This window comes from Cucumis sativus, unplaced genomic scaffold, assembly GCF_000004075.3.
Source record: "Cucumis sativus cultivar 9930 unplaced genomic scaffold, Cucumber_9930_V3 scaffold99, whole genome shotgun sequence".
Classification (NCBI taxonomy): domain Eukaryota; kingdom Viridiplantae; phylum Streptophyta; class Magnoliopsida; order Cucurbitales; family Cucurbitaceae; genus Cucumis; species Cucumis sativus.
In genome coordinates this window covers 1-6,728 of record NW_022279586.1, presented here as the reverse complement: position 1 = coordinate 6,728, position 6,728 = coordinate 1, and the positions used below count along the sequence as shown (strand labels likewise).

General features: G+C 40.9%; 1 pseudogene; it reads right to left on the bottom strand.

The window, feature by feature from the left end:
• Positions 1–1,008: 1,008 nt before the first annotated feature.
• Positions 1,009–4,132, bottom strand: LOC116406413 (annotated as a pseudogene).
• Positions 4,133–6,728: the final 2,596 nt, after the last annotated feature.

Below are 6,728 nucleotides of genomic sequence, written 5' to 3'. Positions count from 1 at the left end.
CCAGAGGACTTGTTTATCCATTAAAAGAGTCATGTTCCTTTAAAAAGAAGTTTCTGATGTAGGCTTTTTATTTGACGTTAGGAGTTATTCCAATAATATCCATCCAGATTCCACTAAAGTTGCATACGTTAGGAGTATTAAAACTGGCTATCCATTAGGGAATTTGAGAGTTATTTCACTAAAGTCCTAATCCTTTATAAAACAATTTTTCACGACAAAAAAAAAGTGAAAGATAAAAAAAAAAAAATCAGAACTATGTTGTATTTACAAAATATACAAGTTATTTGGTTATACATTACAATTTCTTTAATTATTTTTGGATTCAATATTTTTGGAGTTTGATTCAGTAAAAAGTTGGACAGTGTATAAAATTTCGTAAAAGAAACTTTTTTTTATATATTATTATTATTATTAATATTTTAAAGAAACTAAATACACTATAAGAAATAATATTTATACAAACTCAGAACCACATATATGCATAATGCATATTACAACTCAGAGCAATTTTATTAGTCAAAAAAAAAAAAAACAATGAAGGCATTCTTGTTGTATTATATAATACAATAATACTCATACTCAAAAGTCAAAACATTCATGTGCTTGACTTCACAATTGACAATTGCCTTCCTATTATTTTCCTACATGCCTTAAGGTCTTTCTCTAAAATTACAAACTACTGACATATTACACCAGAACAACTTAAGCCAACAATGAAGGTTAGATTAATAGATATTGTAATGGAAGTCACTAAGTAGTAATAACATGTTACAACACAAAGGTAAAGCCAAAGATTAATGTTAGTGTTACAGGAAAATTCAGTTAGCTCAACCTCTATATGGAAAAGCCTAAGAAAGCTTAAAAAGCTTAAAGGTCGAGCTATAGTCAGAGAACTCAGAAAGCTACAGAGGATAGCAGAAGAAGATGGACCACTGCACAACTAAAAAATTTGGGAAGAATTTTGTAACAGCCTGTATTTTTTAATATACCTATATAACAAAAACATGGAAAACTTAAGAAATATGAACTTTTACAACTTACACAATTCAACGGAAGCAATTTATTACAAACAATTGTTATGTCAAACTATTCACTACCCTTTATTGAACCTTCTACCTCAAAAGGGAGAATACAAGTCAATTAACGCTAACCTAAACACAATTTAACTAACAAAATTTCTCTGATGCTCTACCAAGATGTCACCAAGCTCTTAAGAAAAAACAATTCAACTGCCAGAGTCATGTCTGATCATGAAGGCTTTAATACTGTTTTCACTCATGAAATGCACTGTTATGAGACAGCATAGTATTCCTCAAGACCGATGAATGAAAAAGGACAACAAAATCTTTCATTTAAACTTCTTTATTGGCCAATGCAATATTGCTACTTTTACCTCTGGAAGAAGCTAATATGACATCTGGTCTAGGTTTCCTTATAACTTTGTTCATAAGGTGAAGGTACCGATGCCTCATCCCCATCAAAGGGTGCTTCTCTACCAAAAAAATCTTTCTTATAAGCCTCCCGAAGAACTACAGTTTGTGTTCTAATCTTGTTTGAGACATAAAATATACCTGGGTGATGAACTATGGCTTTCTTAAACCTATAACCAAACCCCAAATAGTCTCCCAAGCAGAAGATGTTCTCCTTTTCGGTTTTCTTCGAGATCGTAAGATAAAGCAACTCATGGAGAACAGCCACAACCCATTTCTCAGCTTGGTCCGTATTTGGTGCTAGATGGAATGCATTTTCATAGGGCGAAATGTAAGGCAAATCCTGCCACTCCTCCACCCAATTCATCACTTTCTTTTGCAAATCAAAACCCCTCGGGAAACTCATTGGAAATGGAATATGATTTATTTTCCTTCTCCCAAAATTTCCTTCCAGAGATTCCCTTTTCTTCAATTCAGAGACTGCAAGGTCTTTCCTCCAAGAAAGTAGCTCTAATGCAAGAGTTTGTTCACCTGTTAAACAGTCTCTCACACTACAAACTTGAAAATATTCAGGATAACCAGCAAGAAGGGTTGGAATGAACCTATAGGGTAAACCCAAATCCCATTGCAACCTCTCAATAACATATAGGGGAAATTTTCCAACCCCTATGAGCATCAATAGTTTTGCTAACCTCTTCACAACATCATCTCTATGCAGTCGAGAGTTATGAATGGTTGATTCTTCCTTGTGGAGAAGTAAAGCTTGTGAGGTGATTTTGACATGAGGATGGAGACCAAGACTAGGCTGGAATTGGATGAAAACATAAGGGTATAACTCGAAGAACTTGGAGATGGTGGTAGTGGGAACTTTGAGGTTCTGATTAAGCAAAAAGACAAGAAGAAAGTGGAACAGATGTTAAAGGACTCGAAATTATTATATTCTTAAGGGAAATTACTTGTTTGAGGTTTTTCTCTCTTTGAACTGCAAAATCAAGGTATGGATCTCTAACCCATTTGACCTTTGCATCAATGAAAGCACAAATCTGGGTGAAACGATGAGGGATTATAGTAATTTGTAGAATCATAAGCAAGAAAGGTTAGAAAACATTGTCTAGATTGGGAAATAGAAATGGCTGACAATGGGAATCGAGAAGGCTAAACTGACCAAATTAGACAAGAGTTTGTAAAGATCAAATAATCAAAGGAAACGAAAATTCAACTTAGACTCTGCTTGGTGGCTGCTTCAGAATAGAGTCACCCTAACTACCCTTTAAAACTATCACCTGATTTTCCATCTGAAAACACTTTGAAATCAAAGATTAGTACAAAAATACTCAATAAGCAATTCTCATATCAAGCTTTGAAATTCACAGAACTTTCTGTCAAAATTTTTCTAGAAAGAATACTTTCAAAATCAAAATATTGCAAGCAAATAAGTTTTAAAACCTAAATGCTTCAAGCTGAAACTCCTATAATGAATGGTATTTTCATACTTTTTATAACACTAATATTTCAATACTTTCAAATGAAAATTCTTCAATCGGTAAAAAGAACTTTCGATCAACAAATACATCCATACAAACAAAACTTTCAATCATTCAGTTCAAATACAAAGTAGGAAAAATGCATAGTTCATGTAGCCCAGCAGGTATGGCTACCCCTTGGTAAGATCAACAGTTCATTCAATCCGAGATGTCAATTAACAATCGACCACATATGAATCGCCATTTAAAGCATGCAAACAATTTTGAAACTAATTACCTCGATCGACAATCATCCTTGAAAATTCACTTCCTTGGACAAAGATTAACACCTATTGAACTTCCACGAGTGACACTTATCCCTAAGCCAAAAACGCCGCCGCAGCCGGAAACACACACCCAGTCATTGAAAACGTGATCTAGAACTTGTTGTTCGTTCACGCTGGAGTCTCGAACGAAGAAGAAACAATGCTCCTGAAGCCGTACAGAGTGAACGTAGACCGTCGTCGACTACAGAGCTGGGCGTTCGGTGGGTGTGGCCGCTGGAGTGTCGCCGGAGAAGAGGGTCGGCGGCTATTTGATAGAGAAAGGAAGACGACTGATGAGGCTAGTGTCACGTGGTTAAAGTCTGAAGCTAACCATACGTGCGGCACTTGGCTAACTACAATGCCCACGTAGCCAAGTAAGCCTTTTCGGGAAGGGGTAGTGCGCCAAGCACTACACCAACGTGTTGCAGCGAAATTAATTGGGTTGGTTGCAAGACACGAGAGAGGTTGGAAGGATAAGGGAGTTTGGATGGATACGTCTTGGGAATGATACACTGCATTCCAAGAATAGATTAATACACATTTGGGTACAAATATGTTGTCTCTTGCCATGGGGGCCATGGGCAAGGAGACTTGGTATGGCAAGGTGACCTTGCTTGGCTAACACATGCAAAGTTGCAAGGTTGCAAGGCTTGGTACAAATGAGGCCCTCCCTAAGTATTTATAGACCTTCCCCACCGACCTTGGGCCTTAGAAGGTCGGCCAAGGGAGTTTCTAGATGATACAAGATCATTTAGTACATTACAAGGAAGCCTAGAACATTCTAGAGAGGATTAGACCTTTTATGACACTTCTTAACCGTCATAATAGCCTTCTAAAGTGTTCCAGCACGTTTCAGAATCATCCAGCACATTCTGAGGCCTTCTCGGGAGCTTCTCGCGCATTCCAGCACGTTCCAGCACTGTCTAGGGCGTTCTAGAGGCTTCTGAGGCTGTCTAGGTCGAGCATGGGCGAGGCAGCACGCACATGGGCGTGTCTAGGTCCTTCTTGAAGCTTCTGGGAGGTTCTCGGAGTATCTGGAACTGGGGCAGACACGGGGCGAGCGCACTAGGGGGCCGCGCGCGCCTGTCGCTGGTGTAGGCTGCGCGCAATGTTAGCATCGGCGAGCGTGCGCGGACGTCGTGCGCGCCATACCTGGGCGAGCATGGGCGGCCGACTGGAGCCCCGCCGCGGTTGCTTGGCTTGCCGCCTGGCCATACGCATGGGCCCGTGCGCATGGGCCCGATGGTGGGTGCTGGTGTCGGGTGTCACGGACATATTTTTCCAAAGTGTGTTTACCTTTGGTTATATGCTCCGATTATCCCCAGTTTATCTCATCTTTAGTTTCCATGACTAGTTTAGGTGTTTGCTTTTCATTCTAGATCATAAATCTTGGGTGTGACGTTTCGCATTTTCATATGCAAGCCTGCCAGAGCTGAAAATGTTCAAAATGTATTATAGGGGAGACATACCAGTTGAATCCCCGCTCGAGCATTAGTTGTACTCTTTGGAAGCAACCATTTTTCCTTGCAATTGACGGTCTTTAATGCTTATCGTAACGTCTATTTCAATTTATTTTTTTCTTTCCCGCGTTTTATAAATAAAATTTCCCTAAAACGCAAAGGAAGGTTACGACATACGTCGACGTTACCTACAACTCTTGGATTTTTATCGACTTGCTTGTTCGTTGAGTTAGAACAAGTGTCGCACAATCGTCCTTCTCGAGGTTGAAACGCTACGATTGTGACAAGTGGTATCAGAGCCAAATTGGCTGACAGTTTAGACAGAGAGATGTTGACGGTAAAACGAACGGGCAAGACCCATGAAGAACGGTTGGTGGTGATCGAAGAGCAAATGCTCCACCTAAAGAAAGTTTCTGATTCCATCCGATTTCTGGAAGAACGACTTGAGAAAGTTGCCAAGAGAGTCGATGTTGTTGATGCGGTGTCTGGTCGCCTGGACGGATTACCCATACATGATTTGTTGGCTAGAGTTGACACGTTAGAGTCACAAATCAGGAAAATTGAAAATGTTCCCTACGAGCGTGGGAACAGTTCATCGGGCTAGATAACTCTCAGAAGGATATAATGGAGATGATAAATGGTATGACAGAGGACTTTCGAGCCACCCTGGATGTCGTTAGAAATGAAATCGTAGAGGTGAACACGAAGGTGAACCTTACGATGCGAGCGTTGGCCAATCAAGCTCCGGCTGGAGGAGCGATTACAATTGGCAAGATAAAGATCCCAGAACCCAAGCCCTTCTGTGGGCCAAGGGATGCAAAGGCATTGGAAAACTTTATCTTCGATATTGAGCGGTATTTTAAAGCCACAAACACCGTGGCGGAGGAAGCCAAAGTGACATTGGCGACCATGCATCTATCTGAGGATGCAAAGTTATGGTGGAGGTCCCGATATATTGACATTCAAGAAGGGCGTTGCGTAATAGACACTTGGGACAGTTTGAAGAGAGAACTTCGCTCACAGTTTTTCCCCGAGAATGTCGACATTCTGGCTCGATGGAAACTATGGGAATTAAAGCACACTGGAACCATTCGGAAATATGTGAAGCAATTTGCGGGGCTGATGTTAGACATATCTGATATGACCGAGAAGGACAAAATCTTCAGTTTTGTTGAAGGGTTAAAATCATGGGCAAGGACTGAGTTATACGAACAGAGAGTTCAAGACCTTGTGTCAGCCTATGCAACAGCTGAGCGTTTGTTTGATCTGTCTAGTGACGCTCAAGAGACGAGACGTCAATAAAGCTCTTCACCTGGGAGAGATCAAAACAGCCGACCAAATTCTTTCGAAGCTGTCAGTGGAAGTAGAAGTCCCGGTAGAGACCGCAAGCCTTTCCAGTCAAATACGGGGAACATGGGGCAAAGGCCCAATAGTCAGAGGACATCTCACACTCCTATCAGTTGCTACATTTGTAACGGACTACATCGGGCAAGGGAATGCCTACATAAAGCTGTCTTCTATGCCTTTCGGGCCTCTTTAGCTGCAGACTCAGATGACACGTCGAGTCAACCAGAGAAGGAAGTTGGGCAAGTAGAAGGAGTTCAGAATGTTAGAGTGGGAGCCATAAGACTCTTGTCGTCCCTTCAGAAGAAACCGAGAGAGACAAGTGGTCGTACTAAAAGGGGCCTAATATATGTTGACACTTGGATCAACCGAAAGCATGCAAAGGCACTATGGTTGACTCCAGTGCCACTCATAATTTTATAACAGTGGTCGAAGCCAGACGACTAAACCTTCATTGGAAGAAGGGTACGGGAAAAATGAAGGTCGTAAATTCTAGAGCTCTACCTGTCGTTGGGATAGTGAAACGGACAACGATACAGTTGGAAGGATTGAGCGGTTTCGTTGATTTTGTGGTTGTAGGCATGGATGACTTTGACGTAGTCCTCGAAATGGAATTCCTTCTCGAACATCAAGTGATCATAATGCCTGCAGCCAAATGTCTGATGATCACGGGGTCTACCCCCACCGTTGTGCAGACAGACCTTC